The sequence below is a fragment of the Taudactylus pleione genome, unplaced genomic scaffold (assembly GCF_031769625.1).
Source record: "Taudactylus pleione unplaced genomic scaffold, aTauple2 ptg001386l, whole genome shotgun sequence".
Taxonomy (NCBI): Eukaryota; Metazoa; Chordata; class Amphibia; order Anura; family Myobatrachidae; genus Taudactylus; species Taudactylus pleione.
Genome location: NW_028285786.1, coordinates 363334 through 382463, shown reverse-complemented (window position 1 = coordinate 382463; position 19130 = coordinate 363334). Strand labels below are relative to the sequence as shown.

At 40.7% G+C, this 19130-nt stretch overlaps 11 non-coding genes across 11 annotated transcripts; all 11 read left to right on the top strand.

Moving 5' to 3' along the window:
• Window positions 1-4076: 4076 nt before the first annotated feature.
• On the top strand, window positions 4077-4148 carry TRNAE-CUC (transfer RNA glutamic acid (anticodon CUC)). The gene has a single exon. It is a non-coding gene; the product is annotated as a tRNA-Glu (tRNA).
• Window positions 4149-7071: 2923 nt separating this feature from the next.
• Window positions 7072-7143, top strand: TRNAE-CUC (transfer RNA glutamic acid (anticodon CUC)). Its single transcript has one exon. It is a non-coding gene; the product is annotated as a tRNA-Glu (tRNA).
• A 793-nt stretch (window positions 7144-7936) lies between these two features.
• TRNAE-CUC (transfer RNA glutamic acid (anticodon CUC)) lies at window positions 7937-8008 on the top strand. The gene has a single exon. It is a non-coding gene; the product is annotated as a tRNA-Glu (tRNA).
• A 1443-nt stretch (window positions 8009-9451) lies between these two features.
• TRNAE-CUC (transfer RNA glutamic acid (anticodon CUC)) lies at window positions 9452-9523 on the top strand. Its single transcript has one exon. It is a non-coding gene; the product is annotated as a tRNA-Glu (tRNA).
• A 793-nt stretch (window positions 9524-10316) lies between these two features.
• On the top strand, window positions 10317-10388 carry TRNAE-CUC (transfer RNA glutamic acid (anticodon CUC)). The gene has a single exon. It is a non-coding gene; the product is annotated as a tRNA-Glu (tRNA).
• A 4156-nt stretch (window positions 10389-14544) lies between these two features.
• TRNAE-CUC (transfer RNA glutamic acid (anticodon CUC)) lies at window positions 14545-14616 on the top strand. The gene has a single exon. It is a non-coding gene; the product is annotated as a tRNA-Glu (tRNA).
• A 527-nt stretch (window positions 14617-15143) lies between these two features.
• On the top strand, window positions 15144-15215 carry TRNAE-CUC (transfer RNA glutamic acid (anticodon CUC)). Its single transcript has one exon. It is a non-coding gene; the product is annotated as a tRNA-Glu (tRNA).
• A 793-nt stretch (window positions 15216-16008) lies between these two features.
• TRNAE-CUC (transfer RNA glutamic acid (anticodon CUC)) lies at window positions 16009-16080 on the top strand. The gene has a single exon. It is a non-coding gene; the product is annotated as a tRNA-Glu (tRNA).
• A 527-nt stretch (window positions 16081-16607) lies between these two features.
• TRNAE-CUC (transfer RNA glutamic acid (anticodon CUC)) lies at window positions 16608-16679 on the top strand. Its single transcript has one exon. It is a non-coding gene; the product is annotated as a tRNA-Glu (tRNA).
• A 793-nt stretch (window positions 16680-17472) lies between these two features.
• On the top strand, window positions 17473-17544 carry TRNAE-CUC (transfer RNA glutamic acid (anticodon CUC)). The gene has a single exon. It is a non-coding gene; the product is annotated as a tRNA-Glu (tRNA).
• Window positions 17545-18987: 1443 nt separating this feature from the next.
• TRNAE-CUC (transfer RNA glutamic acid (anticodon CUC)) lies at window positions 18988-19059 on the top strand. The gene has a single exon. It is a non-coding gene; the product is annotated as a tRNA-Glu (tRNA).
• The last annotated feature ends 71 nt before the right edge of the window (window positions 19060-19130 follow it).

The following is a 19130-nucleotide window of genomic DNA, read 5'->3' as shown; positions in this document are numbered from 1 at the left end:
AGAAATGATGCACTTTCAGTTCAGCGCATCATTTCTAATACTTGAGCAACAGTGAGATGTCAAAACAGACAATGGCAATTGATAACAAAGAGTCAGCTATCTTCCTTTCTTAGTGAATATTTTTCAGTTAGCTACTAAAAGACTTGTGCTCTTGTACAAAAGTATTTTTTTCATCAGAACCAATTAGACCATATTTGATATCTGAATCATTAATGTCTTCTTTCTTTAGCACCAGAACAATTTATCATGGAGCCAGGGACTCTCAACGTCTAGCTCCTCAAAATAATTTTTTCGTGCCAGTACTATACATCCATCAGGTAAAGCTGCTGTGTGGTGTAATTTAAGACTGCTATGCACAACCATTTTTTCTCTTCTTCCTTCTAAAACTGATTGCTAGTAGCCCACTCCCTCACATTCCATTGCTTTGGACTTCATTCAGGAAACTTCCTTTTCTTTCATGGAGTGTCAAACTAAACCATCCCTCCCTGGTGGTCTAGTGGCTAGGATTCGCTGCTCTCACCGCCGCGGCCCGGGTTCGATTCCCGGTCAGGGAAAGTGAGGTCCTCGGAGTATTTTTGCCAAAAACACCAACCTTTCAAAGAAATGATGCACTTTCAGTTCAGCGCATCATTTCTAATACTTGAGCAACAGTGAGATGTCAAAACAGACAATGGCATTTGATAACAAAGAGTCAGCTATCTTCCTTTCTTAGTGAATATTTTTCAGTTAGCTACTAAAAGACTTGTGCTCTTGTACAAAAGTATTTTTTTCATCAGAACCAATTAGACCATATTTGATATCTGAATCATTAATGTCTTCTTTCTTTAGCACCAGAACAATTTATCATGGAGCCAGGGACTCTCAACGTCTAGCTCCTCAAAATAATTTTTTCGTGCCAGTACTATACATCCATCAGGTAAAGCTGCTGTGTGGTGTAATTTAAGACTGCTATGCACAACCATTTTTTCTCTTCTTCCTTCTAAAACTGATTGCTAGTAGCCCACTCCCTCACATTCCATTGCTTTGGACTTCATTCAGGAAACTTCCTTTTCTTTCATGGAGTGTCAAACTAAACCATCCCTCCCTGGTGGTCTAGTGGCTAGGATTCGCTGCTCTCACCGCCGCGGCCCGGGTTCGATTCCCGGTCAGGGAAAGTGAGGTCCTCGGAGTATTTTTGCCAAAAACACCAACCTTTCAAAGAAATGATGCACTTTCAGTTCAGCGCATCATTTCTAATACTTGAGCAACAGTGAGATGTCAAAACAGACAATGGAAATTGATAACAAAGAGTCAGCTATCTTCCTTTCTTAGTGAATATTTTTCAGTTAGCTACTAAAAGACTTGTGCTCTTGTACAAAAGTATTTTTTTCATCAGAACCAATTAGACCATATTTGATATCTGAATCATTAATGTCTTCTTTCTTTAGCACAAGAACAATTTATCATGGAGGCCGGGACACTCAACATCTAGCTCCTCAAAATAATTTTTTCGTGCCAGTACTATACATCCATCAGGTAAAGCTGCTGTGTGGTGTAATTTAAGACTGCTATGCACAACCATTTTTACTCTCCTTCCTTCTAAAACTGATTCCTAGTAGCCCACTCCCTCACATTCCATTGCTTTGGACTTCATTCAGGAAACTTCCTTTTCTTTCATGGAGTGTCAAACTAAACCATCCCTCCCTGATGGTCTAGTGGCTAGGATTCGCTGCTCTCACCGCCGCGGCCCGGGTTCGATTCCCGGTCAGGGAAAGTGAGGTCCTCGGAGTATTTTTGCCAAAAACACCAACCTTTCAAAGAAATGATGCACTTTCAGTTCAGCGCATCATTTCTAATACTTGAGCAACAGTGAGATGTCAAAACAGACAATGGCAATTGATAACAAAGAGTCAGCTATCTTCCTTTCTTAGTGAATATTTTTCAGTTAGCTACTAAAAGACTTGTGCTCTTGTACAAAAGTATTTTTTTCATCAGAACCAATTAGACCATATTTGATATCTGAATCATTAATGTCTTCTTTCTTTAGCACCAGAACAATTTATCATGGAGCCAGGGACTCTCAACGTCTAGCTCCTCAAAATAATTTTTTCGTGCCAGTACTATACATCCATCAGGTAAAGCTGCTGTGTGGTGTAATTTAAGACTGCTATGCACAACCGTTTTTACTCTCCTTCCTTCTAAAACTGATTCCTAGTAGCCCACTCCCTCACATTCCATTGCTTTGGACTTCATTCAGGAAACTTCCTTTTCTTTCATGGAGTGTCAAACTAAACCATCCCTCCCTGATGGTCTAGTGGCTAGGATTCGCTGCTCTCACCGCCGCGGCCCGGGTTCGATTCCCGGTCAGGGAAAGTGAGGTCCTCGGAGTATTTTTGCCAAAAACACCAACCTTTCAAAGAAATGATGCACTTTCAGTTCAGCGCATCATTTCTAATACTTGAGCAACAGTGAGATGTCAAAACAGACAATGGCAATTGATAACAAAGAGTCAGCTATCTTCCTTTCTTAGTGAATATTTTTCAGTTAGCTACTAAAAGACTTGTGCTCTTGTACAAAAGTATTTTTTTCATCAGAACCAATTAGACCATATTTGATATCTGAATCATTAATGTCTTCTTTCTTTAGCACCAGAACAATTTATCATGGAGCCAGGGACTCTCAACGTCTAGCTCCTCAAAATAATTTTTTCGTGCCAGTACTATACATCCATCAGGTAAAGCTGCTGTGTGGTGTAATTTAAGACTGCTATGCACAACCATTTTTTCTCTTCTTCCTTCTAAAACTGATTGCTAGTAGCCCACTCCCTCACATTCCATTGCTTTGGACTTCATTCAGGAAACTTCCTTTTCTTTCATGGAGTGTCAAACTAAACCATCCCTCCCTGGTGGTCTAGTGGCTAGGATTCGCTGCTCTCACCGCCGCGGCCCGGGTTCGATTCCCGGTCAGGGAAAGTGAGGTCCTCGGAGTATTTTTGCCAAAAACACCAACCTTTCAAAGAAATGATGCACTTTCAGTTCAGCGCATCATTTCTAATACTTGAGCAACAGTGAGATGTCAAAACAGACAATGGCATTTGATAACAAAGAGTCAGCTATCTTCCTTTCTTAGTGAATATTTTTCAGTTAGCTACTAAAAGACTTGTGCTCTTGTACAAAAGTATTTTTTTCATCAGAACCAATTAGACCATATTTGATATCTGAATCATTAATGTCTTCTTTCTTTAGCACCAGAACAATTTATCATGGAGCCAGGGACTCTCAACGTCTAGCTCCTCAAAATAATTTTTTCGTGCCAGTACTATACATCCATCAGGTAAAGCTGCTGTGTGGTGTAATTTAAGACTGCTATGCACAACCATTTTTTCTCTTCTTCCTTCTAAAACTGATTGCTAGTAGCCCACTCCCTCACATTCCATTGCTTTGGACTTCATTCAGGAAACTTCCTTTTCTTTCATGGAGTGTCAAACTAAACCATCCCTCCCTGGTGGTCTAGTGGCTAGGATTCGCTGCTCTCACCGCCGCGGCCCGGGTTCGATTCCCGGTCAGGGAAAGTGAGGTCCTCGGAGTATTTTTGCCAAAAACACCAACCTTTCAAAGAAATGATGCACTTTCAGTTCAGCGCATCATTTCTAATACTTGAGCAACAGTGAGATGTCAAAACAGACAATGGAAATTGATAACAAAGAGTCAGCTATCTTCCTTTCTTAGTGAATATTTTTCAGTTAGCTACTAAAAGACTTGTGCTCTTGTACAAAAGTATTTTTTTCATCAGAACCAATTAGACCATATTTGATATCTGAATCATTAATGTCTTCTTTCTTTAGCACCAGAACAATTTATCATGGAGCCAGGGACTCTCAACGTCTAGCTCCTCAAAATAATTTTTTCGTGCCAGTACTATACATCCATCAGGTAAAGCTGCTGTGTGGTGTAATTTAAGACTGCTATGCACAACCATTTTTACTCTCCTTCCTTCTAAAACTGATTCCTAGTAGCCCACTCCCTCACATTCCATTGCTTTGGACTTCATTCAGGAAACTTCCTTTTCTTTCATGGAGTGTCAAACTAAACCATCCCTCCCTGGTGGTCTAGTGGCTAGGATTCGGCGCTCTCACCGCCGCGGCCAGGGTTCGATTCCCGGTCAGGGAAAGTGAGGTCCTCGGAAAATTTTTGCCAAAAACACCAACCTTTCAAAGAAATGATGCACTTTCAGTTCAGCGCATCATTTCTAATACTTGAGCAACAGTGAGTTGTCAAAACAGACAATGGAAATTGATAACAAAGAGTCAGCTATCTTCCTTTCTTAGTGAATATTTTTCAGTTAGCTACTAAAAGACTTGTGCTCTTGTACAAAAGTATTTTTTTCATCAGAACCACTTAGACCATATTTGATATCTGAATCATTAATGTCTTCTTTCTTTAGCACCAGAACAATTTATCATGGAGCCAGGGACTCTCAACGTCTAGCTCCTCAAAATAATTTTTTCGTGCCAGTACTATACATCCATCAGGTAAAGCTGCTCTGTGGTGTAATTTAAGACTGCTATGCACAACCATTTTTACTCTCCTTCCTTCTAAAACTGATTCCTAGTAGCCCACTCCCTCACATTCCATTGCTTTGGACTTCATTCAGGAAACTTCCTTTTCTTTCATGGAGTGTCAAACTAAACCATCCCTCCCTGGTGGTCTAGTGGCTAGGATTCGGCGCTCTCACCGCCGCGTCCCGGGTTCGATTCCTGGTCAGGGAAAGTGAGGTCCTCGGAATATTTTTGCCAAAAACACCAACCTTTCAAAGAAATGATGCACTTTCAGTTCAGCGCATCATTTCTAATACTTGAGCAACAGTGAGTTGTCAAAACAGACAATGGCAATTGATAACAAAGAGTCAGCTATCTTCCTTTCTTAGTGAATATTTTTCAGTTAGCTACTAAAAGACTTGTGCTCTTGTACAAAAGTATTTTTTTCATCAGAACCACTTAGACCATATTTGATATCTGAATCATTAATGTCTTCTTTCTTTAGCACCAGAACAATTTATCATGGAGCCAGGGACTCTCAACGTCTAGCTCCTCAAAATAATTTTTTCGTGCCAGTACTATACATCCATCAGGTAAAGCTGCTCTGTGGTGTAATTTAAGACTGCTATGCACAACCATTTTTACTCTCCTTCCTTCTAAAACTGATTCCTAGTAGCCCACTCCCTCACATTCCATTGCTTTGGACTTCATTCAGGAAACTTCCTTTTCTTTCATGGAGTGTCAAACTAAACCATCCCTCCCTGGTGGTCTAGTGGCTAGGATTCGGCGCTCTCACCGCCGTGGCCCGGGTTTGATTCCTGCTCAGGGAAAGTGAGGTCCTCGGAATATTTTTGCCAAAAACACCAACCTTTCAAAGAAATGATGCGCTTACAGTTCAGTGCATCATTACTAATACTTGAGCAACAGTGAGTTGTCAAAACAGACAACGGAAATTGATAACAAAGAGTCAGCTATCTTCCTTTCTTAGTGAATATTTTTCAGTTAGCTACTAAAAGACTTGTGCTCTTGTACAAAAGTATTTTTTTCATCAGAACCAATTAGACCATATTTGATATCTGAATCATTAATGTCTTCTTTCTTTAGCACCAGAACAATTTATCATGGAGCCAGGGACTCTCAACGTCTAGCTCCTCAAAATAATTTTTTCGTGCCAGTACTATACATCCATCAGGTAAAGCTGCTGTGTGGTGTAATTTAAGACTGCTATGCACAACCATTTTTACTCTCCTTCCTTCTAAAACTGATTCCTAGTAGAACACTCCCTCACATTCCATTGCTTTGGACTTCATTCAGGAAACTTCCTTTTCTTTCATGGAGTGTCAAACTAAACCATCCCTCCCTGGTGGTCTAGTGGCTAGGATTCAGCGCTCTCACCGCTGCGTCCCGGGTTCGATTCCTGGTCAGGGAAAGTGAGGTCCTCGGAATATTTTTGCCAAAAACACCAACCTTTCAAAGAAATGATGCACTTTCAGTTCAGCGCATCATTTCTAATACTTGAGCAACAGTGAGTTGTCAAAACAGACAATGGCAATTGATAACAAAGAGTCAGCTATCTTCCTTTCTTAGTGAATATTTTTCAGTTAGCTACTAAAAGACTTGTGCTCTTGTACAAAAGTATTTTTTTCATCAGAACCACTTAGACCATATTTGATATCTGAATCATTAATGTCTTCTTTCTTTAGCACCAGAACAATTTATCATGGAGCCAGGGACTCTCAACGTCTAGCTCCTCAAAATATTTTTTTCGTGCCAGTACTATACATCCATCAGGTAAAGCTGCTCTGTGGTGTAATTTAAGACTGCTATGCACAACCATTTTTACTCTCCTTCCTTCTAAAACTGATTCCTAGTAGCCCACTCCCTCACATTCCATTGCTTTGGACTTCATTCAGGAAACTTCCTTTTCTTTCATGGAGTGTCAAACTAAACCATCCCTCCCTGGTGGTCTAGTGGCTAGGGTTCGGCGCTCTCACCGCCGTGGCCCGGGTTCGATTCCTGCTCAGGGAAAGTGAGGTCCTCGGAATATTTTTGCCAAAAACACCAACCTTTCAAAGAAATGATGCGCTTACAGTTCAGTGCATCATTACTAATACTTGAGCAACAGTGAGTTGTCAAAACAGACAACGGAAATTGATAACAAAGAGTCAGCTATCTTCCTTTCTTAGTGAATATTTTTCAGTTAGCTACTAAAAGACTTGTGCTCTTGTACAAAAGTATTTTTTTCATCAGAACCAATTAGACCATATTTGATATCTGAATCATTAATGTCTTCTTTCTTTAGCACCAGAACAATTTATCATGGAGCCAGGGACTCTCAACGTCTAGCTCCTCAAAATAATTTTTTCGTGCCAGTACTATACATCCATCAGGTAAAGCTGCTGTGTGGTGTAATTTAAGACTGCTATGCACAACCATTTTTACTCTCCTTCCTTCTAAAACTGATTCCTAGTAGCCCACTCCCTCACATTAAATTGCTTTGGACTTCATTCAGGAAACTTCCTTTTCTTTCATGGAGTGTCAAATTAAACCATCCCTCCCTGATGGTCTAGTGGCTAGGATTCGGCGCTCTCACCGCCGCGGCCCGGGTTCGATTCCTGGTCAGGGAAAGTGAGGTCCTCTGAATATTTTTGCCAAAAACACCAACCTTTCAAAGAAATGATGCACTTTCAGTTCAGCGCATCATTTCTAATACTTGAGCAACAGTGAGTTGTCAAAACAGACAATGGAAATTGATAACAAAGAGTCAGCTATCTTCCTTTCTTAGTGAATATTTTTCAGTTAGCTACTAAACGACTTGTGCTCTTGTACAAAAGAGTGGCTAGGATTCGGCGCTCTCACCGCCGCGGCCCGGGTTCGATTCCCGGTCAGGGAAAGTGAGGTCCTCGGAATATTTTTGCCAAAAACACCAACCTTTCAAAGAAATGATGCACTTTCAGTTCAGCGCATCATTTCTAATACTTGAGCAACAGTGAGATGTCAAAACAGACAATGGAAATTGATAACAAAGAGTCAGCTATCTTCCTTTCTTAGTGAATATTTTTCAGTTAGCTACTAAAAGACTTGTGCTCTTGTACAAAAGTATTTTTTTCATCAGAACCAATTAGACCATATTTGATATCTGAATCATTAATGTCTTCTTTCTTTAGCACCAGAACAATTTATCATGGAGCCAGGGACACTCAACGTCTAGCTCCTCAAAATAATTTTTTTGTGCCAGTACTATACATCCATCAGGTAAAGCTGCTGTGTGGTGTAATTTAAGACTGCTATGCACAACCATTTTTACTCTCCTTCCTTCTAAAACTGATTCCTAGTAGCCCACTCCCTCACATTCCATTGCTTTGGACTTCATTCAGGAAACTTCCTTTTCTTTCATGGAGTGTCAAACTAAACCTTCCCTCCCTGGTGGTCTAGTGGCTAGGATTCGGCGCTCTCACCGCCGCGGCCTGGGTTCGATTCCCGGTCAGGGAAAGTGAGGTCCTCGGAATATTTTTGCCAAAAACACCAACCTTTCAAAGAAATGATGCACTTTCAGTTCAGCGCATCATTTCTAATACTTGAGCAACAGTGAGATGTCAAAACAGACAATGGAAATTGATAACAAAGAGTCAGCTATCTTCCTTTCTTAGTGAATATTTTTCAGTTAGCTACTAAAAGACTTGTGCTCTTGTACAAAAGTATTTTTTTTTACATGGAGTGTCAAACTAAACCATCCCTCCCTGGTGGTCTAGTGGCTAGGATTCGGCGCTCTCACCGCCGCGTCCCGGGTTCGATTTCTGGTCAGGGAAAGTGAGGTCCTCGGAATATTTTTGCCAAAAACACCAACCTTTCAAAGAAATGATGCACTTTCAGTTCAGCGCATCATTTCTAATACTTGAGCAACAGTGAGTTGTCAAAACAGACAATGGAAATTGATAACAAAGAGTCAGCTATCTTCCTTTCTTAGTGAATATTTTTCAGTTAGCTACTAAACGACTTGTGCTCTTGTGCAAAAGTATTTTTTTCATCAGAACCAATTAGACCATATTTGATATCTGATTCATTAATGTCTTCTTTCTTTAGCACCAGAACAATTTATCATGGAGCCAGGGACTCTCAACGTCTAGCTCCTCAAAATAATTTTTTCGTGCCAGTACTATACATCCATCAGGTAAAGCTGCTGTGTGGTGTAATTTAAGACTGCTATGCACAACCATTTTTACTCTCCTTCCTTCTAAAACTGATTCCTAGTAGCCCACTCCCTCACATTCCATTGCTTTGGACTTCATTCAGGAAACTTCCTTTTCTTTCATGGAGTGTCAAACGAAACCATCCCTCCCAGTTGGTCTAGTGGCTAGGATTCGGCGCTCTCACTGCTGCGGCCGGGGTTCGATTTCTGGTCAGGGAAAGTGAGGTCCTCGGAATATTTTTGCCAAAAACACCAACCTTTCAAAGAAATGATGCACTTTCAGTTCAGCGCATCATTTCTAATACTTGAGCAACAGTGAGTTGTCAAAACAGACAATGGAAATTGATAACAAAGAGTCAGCTATCTTCCTTTCTTAGTGAATATTTTTCAGTTAGCTACTAAAAGACTTGTGCTCTTGTACAAAAGTATTTTTTTCATCAGAACCACTTAGACCATATTTGATATCTGAATCATTAATGTCTTCTTTCTTTAGCACCAGAACAATTTATCATGGAGCCAGGGACTCTCAACGTCTAGCTCCTCAAAATAATTTTTTCGTGCCAGTACTATACATCCATCAGGTAAAGCTGCTGTGTGGTGTAATTTAAGACTGCTATGCACAACCATTTTTACTCTCCTTCCTTCTAAAACTGATTCCTAGTAGCCCACTCCCTCACATTAAATTGCTTTGGACTTCATTCAGGAAACTTCCTTTTCTTTCATGGAGTGTCAAATTAAACCATCCCTCCCTGATGGTCTAGTGGCTAGGATTCGGCGCTCTCACCGCCGCGGCCCGGGTTCGATTCCTGGTCAGGGAAAGTGAGGTCCTCGGAATATTTTTGCCAAAAACACCAACCTTTCAAAGAAATGATGCACTTTCAGTTCAGCGCATCATTTCTAATACTTGAGCAACAGTGAGTTGTCAAAACAGACAATGGAAATTGATAACAAAGAGTCAGCTATCTTCCTTTCTTAGTGAATATTTTTCAGTTAGCTACTAAACGACTTGTGCTCTTGTACAAAAGAGTGGCTAGGATTCGGCGCTCTCACCGCCGCGGCCCGGGTTCGATTCCCGGTCAGGGAAAGTGAGGTCCTCGGAATATTTTTGCCAAAAACACCAACCTTTCAAAGAAATGATGCACTTTCAGTTCAGCGCATCATTTCTAATACTTGAGCAACAGTGAGATGTCAAAACAGACAATGGAAATTGATAACAAAGAGTCAGCTATCTTCCTTTCTTAGTGAATATTTTTCAGTTAGCTACTAAAAGACTTGTGCTCTTGTACAAAAGTATTTTTTTCATCAGAACCAATTAGACCATATTTGATATCTGAATCATTAATGTCTTCTTTCTTTAGCACCAGAACAATTTATCATGGAGCCAGGGACACTCAACGTCTAGCTCCTCAAAATAATTTTTTTGTGCCAGTACTATACATCCATCAGGTAAAGCTGCTGTGTGGTGTAATTTAAGACTGCTATGCACAACCATTTTTACTCTCCTTCCTTCTAAAACTGATTCCTAGTAGCCCACTCCCTCACATTCCATTGCTTTGGACTTCATTCAGGAAACTTCCTTTTCTTTCATGGAGTGTCAAACTAAACCTTCCCTCCCTGGTGGTCTAGTGGCTAGGATTCGGCGCTCTCACCGCCGCGGCCTGGGTTCGATTCCCGGTCAGGGAAAGTGAGGTCCTCGGAATATTTTTGCCAAAAACACCAACCTTTCAAAGAAATGATGCACTTTCAGTTCAGCGCATCATTTCTAATACTTGAGCAACAGTGAGATGTCAAAACAGACAATGGAAATTGATAACAAAGAGTCAGCTATCTTCCTTTCTTAGTGAATATTTTTCAGTTAGCTACTAAAAGACTTGTGCTCTTGTACAAAAGTATTTTTTTTTACATGGAGTGTCAAACTAAACCATCCCTCCCTGGTGGTCTAGTGGCTAGGATTCGGCGCTCTCACCGCCGCGTCCCGGGTTCGATTTCTGGTCAGGGAAAGTGAGGTCCTCGGAATATTTTTGCCAAAAACACCAACCTTTCAAAGAAATGATGCACTTTCAGTTCAGCGCATCATTTCTAATACTTGAGCAACAGTGAGTTGTCAAAACAGACAATGGAAATTGATAACAAAGAGTCAGCTATCTTCCTTTCTTAGTGAATATTTTTCAGTTAGCTACTAAACGACTTGTGCTCTTGTGCAAAAGTATTTTTTTCATCAGAACCAATTAGACCATATTTGATATCTGATTCATTAATGTCTTCTTTCTTTAGCACCAGAACAATTTATCATGGAGCCAGGGACTCTCAACGTCTAGCTCCTCAAAATAATTTTTTCGTGCCAGTACTATACATCCATCAGGTAAAGCTGCTGTGTGGTGTAATTTAAGACTGCTATGCACAACCATTTTTACTCTCCTTCCTTCTAAAACTGATTCCTAGTAGCCCACTCCCTCACATTCCATTGCTTTGGACTTCATTCAGGAAACTTCCTTTTCTTTCATGGAGTGTCAAACGAAACCATCCCTCCCAGTTGGTCTAGTGGCTAGGATTCGGCGCTCTCACCGCTGCGGCCGGGGTTCGATTTCTGGTCAGGGAAAGTGAGGTCCTCGGAATATTTTTGCCAAAAACACCAACCTTTCAAAGAAATGATGCACTTTCAGTTCAGCGCATCATTTCTAATACTTGAGCAACAGTGAGTTGTCAAAACAGACAATGGAAATTGATAACAAAGAGTCAGCTATCTTCCTTTCTTAGTGAATATTTTTCAGTTAGCTACTAAACGACTTGTGCTCTTGTGCAAAAGTATTTTTTTCATCAGAACCAATTAGACCATATTTGATATCTGATTCATTAATGTCTTCTTTCTTTAGCACCAGAACAATTTATCATGGAGCCAGGGACTCTCAACGTCTAGCTCCTCAAAATAATTTTTTCGTGCCAGTACTATACATCCATCAGGTAAAGCTGCTGTGTGGTGTAATTTAAGACTGCTATGCACAACCATTTTTACTCTCCTTCCTTCTAAAACTGATTCCTAGTAGCCCACTCCCTCACATTCCATTGCTTTGGACTTCATTCAGGAAACTTCCTTTTCTTTCATGGAGTGTCAAACGAAACCATCCCTCCCAGTTGGTCTAGTGGCTAGGATTCGGCGCTCTCACTGCTGCGGCCGGGGTTCGATTCCTGGTCAGGGAAAGTGAGGTCCTCGGAATATTTTTGCCAAAAACACCAACCTTTCAAAGAAATGATACACTTTCAGTTCAGCGCATCATTTCTAATACTTGAGCAACAGTGAGTTGTCAAAACAGACAATGGAAATTGATAACAAAGAGTCAGCTATCTTCCTTTCTTAGTGAATATTTTTCAGTTAGCTACTAAAAGACTTGTGCTCTTGTACAAAAGTATTTTTTTTGACATGGAGTGTCAAACTAAACCATCCCTCCCTGGTGGTCTACTGGCTAGGATTCGGCGCTCTCACCGCCGCGGCCCGGGTTCGAATCCCGGGCTGGGAAAGTGAGGTCCTTGGAATATTTTTGCCAAAAACACCAACCTTTCAAAGAAATGATGCACTTTCAGTTCAGCGCATCATTTCTAATACTTGAGCAACAGTGAGATGTCAAAACAGACAATGGAAATTGATAACAGAGAGTCAGCTATCTTCCTTTCTTAGTGAATATTTTTCAGTTAGCTACTAAAAGACTTGTGCTCTTGTACAAAAGTATTTTTTTCATGAGAACCAATTAGACCATATTTGATATCTGAGTCATTAATGTCTTCTTTCTTTAGCACCAGAACAATTTATCATGGAGCCAGGGACTCTCAATGTCTAGCTCCTCAAAATAATTTTTTCGTGCCAGTACTATACATCCATCAGGTAAAGCTGCTGTGTGGTGTAATTTAAGACTGCTATGCACAACCATTTTTACTCTCCTTCCTTCTAAAACTGATTCCTAGTAGCCCACTCCCTCACATTCCATTGCTTTGGACTTCATTCAGGAAACTTCCTTTTCTTTCATGGAGTGTCAAGCTAAACCTTCCCTCCCAGGTGGTCTAGTGGCTAGGATTCGGTGCTCTCACCGCCGTGGCCCGGGTTCGATTCCCGGTCAGGGAAAGTGAGGTCCTCGGAATATTTTTGCCAAAAACACCAACCTTTCAAAGAAATGATGCACTTTCAGTTCAGCGCATCATTTCTAATACTTGAGCAACAGTGAGTTGTCAAAACAGACAATGGAAATTGATAACAAAGAGTCAGCTATCTTCCTTTCTTAGTGAATATTTTTCAGTTAGCTACTAAAAGACTTGTGCTCTTGTACAAAAGTATTTTTTTCATCAGAACCAATTAGACCATATTTGATATCTGAGTCATTAATGTCTTCTTTCTTTAGCACCAGAACAATTTATCATGGAGCCAGGGACTCTCAACGTCTAGCTCCTCAAAATAATTTTTTCGTGCCAGTACTATACATCCATCAGGTAAAGCTGCTGTGTGGTGTAATTTAAGACTGCTATGCACAACCATTTTTACTCTCCTTCCTTCTAAAACTGATTCCTAGTAGCCCACTCCCTCACATTCCATTGCTTTGGACTTCATTCAGGAAACTTCCTTTTCTTTCATGGAGTGTCAAACTAAACCATCCCTCCCTGGTGGTCTAGTGGCTAGGATTCAGCGCTCTCACCGCCGCGGCCCGGGTTCGATTCCCGGTCAAGGAAAGTGAGGTCCTCTGAATATTTTTGCCAAAAACACCAACCTTTCAAAGAAATGATGCACTTTCAGTTCAGCGCATCATTTCTAATACTTGAGCAACAGTGAGTTGTCAAAACAGACAATGGAAATTGATAACAAAGAGTCAGCTATCTTCCTTTCTTAGTGAATATTTTTCAGTTAGCTACTAAAAGACTTGTGCTCTTGTACAAAAGTATTTTTTTCATCAGAACCACTTAGACCATATTTGATATCTGAATCATTAATGTCTTCTTTCTTTAGCACCAGAACAATTTATCATGGAGCCAGGGACTCTCAACGTCTAGCTCCTCAAAATAATTTTTTCGTGCCAGTACTATACATCCATCAGGTAAAGCTGCTCTGTGGTGTAATTTAAGACTGCTATGCACAACCATTTTTACTCTCCTTCCTTCTAAAACTGATTCCTAGTAGCCCACTCCCTCACATTCCATTGCTTTGGACTTCATTCAGGAAACTTCCTTTTCTTTCATGGAGTGTCAAACTAAACCATCCCTCCCTGGTGGTCTAGTGGCTAGGATTCGGCGCTCTCACCGCCGTGGCCCGGGTTCGATTCCTGCTCAGGGAAAGTGAGGTCCTCGGAATATTTTTGCCAAAAACACCAACCTTTCAAAGAAATGATGCGCTTACAGTTCAGTGCATCATTACTAATACTTGAGCAACAGTGAGTTGTCAAAACAGACAACGGAAATTGATAACAAAGAGTCAGCTATCTTCCTTTCTTAGTGAATATTTTTCAGTTAGCTACTAAAAGACTTGTGCTCTTGTACAAAAGTATTTTTTTCATCAGAACCAATTAGACCATATTTGATATCTGAATCATTAATGTCTTCTTTCTTTAGCACCAGAACAATTTATCATGGAGCCAGGGACTCTCAACGTCTAGCTCCTCAAAATAATTTTTTCGTGCCAGTACTATACATCCATCAGGTAAAGCTGCTGTGTGGTGTAATTTAAGACTGCTATGCACAACCATTTTTACTCTCCTTCCTTCTAAAACTGATTCCTAGTAGCCCACTCCCTCACATTAAATTGCTTTGGACTTCATTCAGGAAACTTCCTTTTCTTTCATGGAGTGTCAAATTAAACCATCCCTCCCTGATGGTCTAGTGGCTAGGATTCGGCGCTCTCACCGCCGCGGCCCGGGTTCGATTCCCGGTCAGGGAAAGTGAGGTCCTCGGAATATTTTTGCCAAAAACACCAACCTTTCAAAGAAATGATGCACTTTCAGTTCAGCGCATCATTTCTAATACTTGAGCAACAGTGAGTTGTCAAAACAGACAATGGAAATTGATAACAAAGAGTCAGCTATCTTCCTTTCTTAGTGAATATTTTTCAGTTAGCTACTAAAAGACTTGTGCTCTTGTACAAAAGTATTTTTTTCATCAGAACCACTTAGACCATATTTGATATCTGAATCATTAATGTCTTCTTTCTTTAGCACCAGAACAATTTATCATGGAGCCAGGGACTCTCAACGTCTAGCTCCTCAAAATAATTTTTTCGTGCCAGTACTATACATCCATCAGGTAAAGCTGCTGTGTGGTGTAATTTAAGACTGCTATGCACAACCATTTTTACTCTCCTTCCTTCTAAAACTGATTCCTAGTAGCCCACTCCCTCACATTAAATTGCTTTGGACTTCATTCAGGAAACTTCCTTTTCTTTCATGGAGTGTCAAATTAAACCATCCCTCCCTGATGGTCTAGTGGCTAGGATTCGGCGCTCTCACCGCCGCGGCCCGGGTTCGATTCCTGGTCAGGGAAAGTGAGGTCCTCGGAATATTTTTGCCAAAAACACCAACCTTTCAAAGAAATGATGCACTTTCAGTTCAGCGCATCATTTCTAATACTTGAGCAACAGTGAGTTGTCAAAACAGACAATGGAAATTGATAACAAAGAGTCAGCTATCTTCCTTTCTTAGTGAATATTTTTCAGTTAGCTACTAAACGACTTGTGCTCTTGTACAAAAGAGTGGCTAGGATTCGGCGCTCTCACCGCCGCGGCCCGGGTTCGATTCCCGGTCAGGGAAAGTGAGGTCCTCGGAATATTTTTGCCAAAAACACCAACCTTTCAAAGAAATGATGCACTTTCAGTTCAGCGCATCATTTCTAATACTTGAGCAACAGTGAGATGTCAAAACAGACAATGGAAATTGATAACAAAGAGTCAGCTATCTTCCTTTCTTAGTGAATATTTTTCAGTTAGCTACTAAAAGACTTGTGCTCTTGTACAAAAGTATTTTTTTCATCAGAACCAATTAGACCATATTTGATATCTGAATCATTAATGTCTTCTTTCTTTAGCACCAGAACAATTTATCATGGAGCCAGGGACACTCAACGTCTAGCTCCTCAAAATAATTTTTTTGTGCCAGTACTATACATCCATCAGGTAAAGCTGCTGTGTGGTGTAATTTAAGACTGCTATGCACAACCATTTTTACTCTCCTTCCTTCTAAAACTGATTCCTAGTAGCCCACTCCCTCACATTCCATTGCTTTGGACTTCATTCAGGAAACTTCCTTTTCTTTCATGGAGTGTCAAACTAAACCTTCCCTCCCTGGTGGTCTAGTGGCTAGGATTCGGCGCTCTCACCGCCGCGGCCTGGGTTCGATTCCCGGTCAGGGAAAGTGAGGTCCTCGGAATATTTTTGCCAAAAACACCAACCTTTCAAAGAAATGATGCACTTTCAGTTCAGCGCATCATTTCTAATACTTGAGCAACAGTGAGATGTCAAAACAGACAATGGAAATTGATAACAAAGAGTCAGCTATCTTCCTTTCTTAGTGAATATTTTTCAGTTAGCTACTAAAAGACTTGTGCTCTTGTACAAAAGTATTTTTTTCATCAGAACCACTTAGACCATATTTGATATCTGAATCATTAATGTCTTCTTTCTTTAGCACCAGAACAATTTATCATGGAGCCAGGGACTCTCAACGTCTAGCTCCTCAAAATAATTTTTTCGTGCCAGTACTATACATCCATCAGGTAAAGCTGCTGTGTGGTGTAATTTAAGACTGCTATGCACAACCATTTTTACTCTCCTTCCTTCTAAAACTGATTCCTAGTAGCCCACTCCCTCACATTAAATTGCTTTGGACTTCATTCAGGAAACTTCCTTTTCTTTCATGGAGTGTCAAATTAAACCATCCCTCCCTGATGGTCTAGTGGCTAGGATTCGGCGCTCTCACCGCCGCGGCCCGGGTTCGATTCCTGGTCAGGGAAAGTGAGGTCCTCGGAATATTTTTGCCAAAAACACCAACCTTTCAAAGAAATGATGCACTTTCAGTTCAGCGCATCATTTCTAATACTTGAGCAACAGTGAGTTGTCAAAACAGACAATGGAAATTGATAACAAAGAGTCAGCTATCTTCCTTTCTTAGTGAATATTTTTCAGTTAGCTACTAAACGACTTGTGCTCTTGTACAAAAGAGTGGCTAGGATTCGGCGCTCTCACCGCCGCGGCCCGGGTTCGATTCCCGGTCAGGGAAAGTGAGGTCCTCGGAATATTTTTGCCAAAAACACCAACCTTTCAAAGAAATGATGCACTTTCAGTTCAGCGCATCATTTCTAATACTTGAGCAACAGTGAGATGTCAAAACAGACAATGGAAATTGATAACAAAGAGTCAGCTATCTTCCTTTCTTAGTGAATATTTTTCAGTTAGCTACTAAAAGACTTGTGCTCTTGTACAAAAGTATTTTTTTCATCAGAACCAATTAGACCATATTTGATATCTGAATCATTAATGTCTTCTTTCTTTAGCACCAGAACAATTTATCATGGAGCCAGGGACACTCAACGTCTAGCTCCTCAAAATAATTTTTTTGTGCCAGTACTATACATCCATCAGGTAAAGCTGCTGTGTGGTGTAATTTAAGACTGCTATGCACAACCATTTTTACTCTCCTTCCTTCTAAAACTGATTCCTAGTAGCCCACTCCCTCACATTCCATTGCTTTGGACTTCATTCAGGAAACTTCCTTTTCTTTCATGGAGTGTCAAACTAAACCTTCCCTCCCTGGTGGTCTAGTGGCTAGGATTCGGCGCTCTCACCGCCGCGGCCTGGGTTCGATTCCCGGTCAGGGAAAGTGAGGTCCTCGGAATATTTTTGCCAAAAACACCAACCTTTCAAAGAAATGATGCACTTTCAGTTCAGCGCATCATTTCTAATACTTGAGCAACAGTGAGATGTCAAAACAGACAATGGAAATTGATAACAAAGAGTCAGCTATCTTCCTTTCTTAGTGAATATTTTTCAGTTAGCTACTAAAAGACTTGTGCTCTTGTACAAAAGTATTTTTTTTTACATGGAGTGTCAAACTAAACCATCCCTCCCTGGTGGTCTAGTGGCTAGGATTCGGCGCTCTCACCGCCGCGTCCCGGGTTCGATTTCTGGTCAGGGAAAGTGAGGTCCTCGGAATATTTTTGCCAAAAACACCAACCTTTCAAAGAAATGATGCACTTTCAGTTCAGCGCATCATTTCTAATACTTGAGCAACAGTGAGTTGTCAAAACAGACAATGGAAATTGATAACAAAGAGTCAGCTATCTTCCTTTCTTAGTGAATATTTTTCAGTTAGCTACTAAACGACTTGTGCTCTTGTGCAAAAGTATTTTTTTCATCAGAACCAATTAGACCATATTTGATATCTGATTCATTAATGTCTTCTTTCTTTAGCACCAGAACAATTTATCATGGAGCCAGGGACTCTCAACGTCTAGCTCCTCAAAATAATTTTTTCGTGCCAGTACTATACATCCATCAGGTAAAGCTGCTGTGTGGTGTAATTTAAGACTGCTATGCACAACCATTTTTACTCTCCTTCCTTCTAAAACTGATTCCTAGTAGCCCACTCCCTCACATTCCATTGCTTTGGACTTCATTCAGGAAACTTCCTTTTCTTTCATGGAGTGTCAAACGAAACCATCCCTCCCAGTTGGTCTAGTGGCTAGGATTCGGCGCTCTCACCGCTGCGGCCGGGGTTCGATTTCTGGTCAGGGAAAGTGAGGTCCTCGGAATATTTTTGCCAAAAACACCAACCTTTCAAAGAAATGATGCACTTTCAGTTCAGCGCATCATTTCTAATACTTGAGCAACAGTGAGTTGTCAAAACAGACAATGGAAATTGATAACAAAGAGTCAGCTATCTTCCTTTCTTAGTGAATATTTTTCAGTTAGCTACTAAAAGACTTGTGCTCTTGTACAAAAGTATTTTTTTCATCAGAACCACTTAGACCATATTTGATATCTGAATCATTAATGTCTTCTTTCTTTAGCACCAGAACAATTTATCATGGAGCCAGGGACTCTCAACGTCTAGCTCCTCAAAATAATTTTTTCGTGCCAGTACTATACATCCATCAGGTAAAGCTGCTGTGTGGTGTAATTTAAGACTGCTATGCACAACCATTTTTACTCTCCTTCCTTCTAAAACTGATTCCTAGTAGCCCACTCCCTCACATTAAATTGCTTTGGACTTCATTCAGGAAACTTCCTTTTCTTTCATGGAGTGTCAAATTAAACCATCCCTCCCTGATGGTCTAGTGGCTAGGATTCGGCGCTCTCACCGCCGCGGCCCGGGTTCGATTCCTGGTCAGGGAAAGTGAGGTCCTCGGAATATTTTTGCCAAAAACACCAACCTTTCAAAGAAATGATGCACTTTCAGTTCAGCG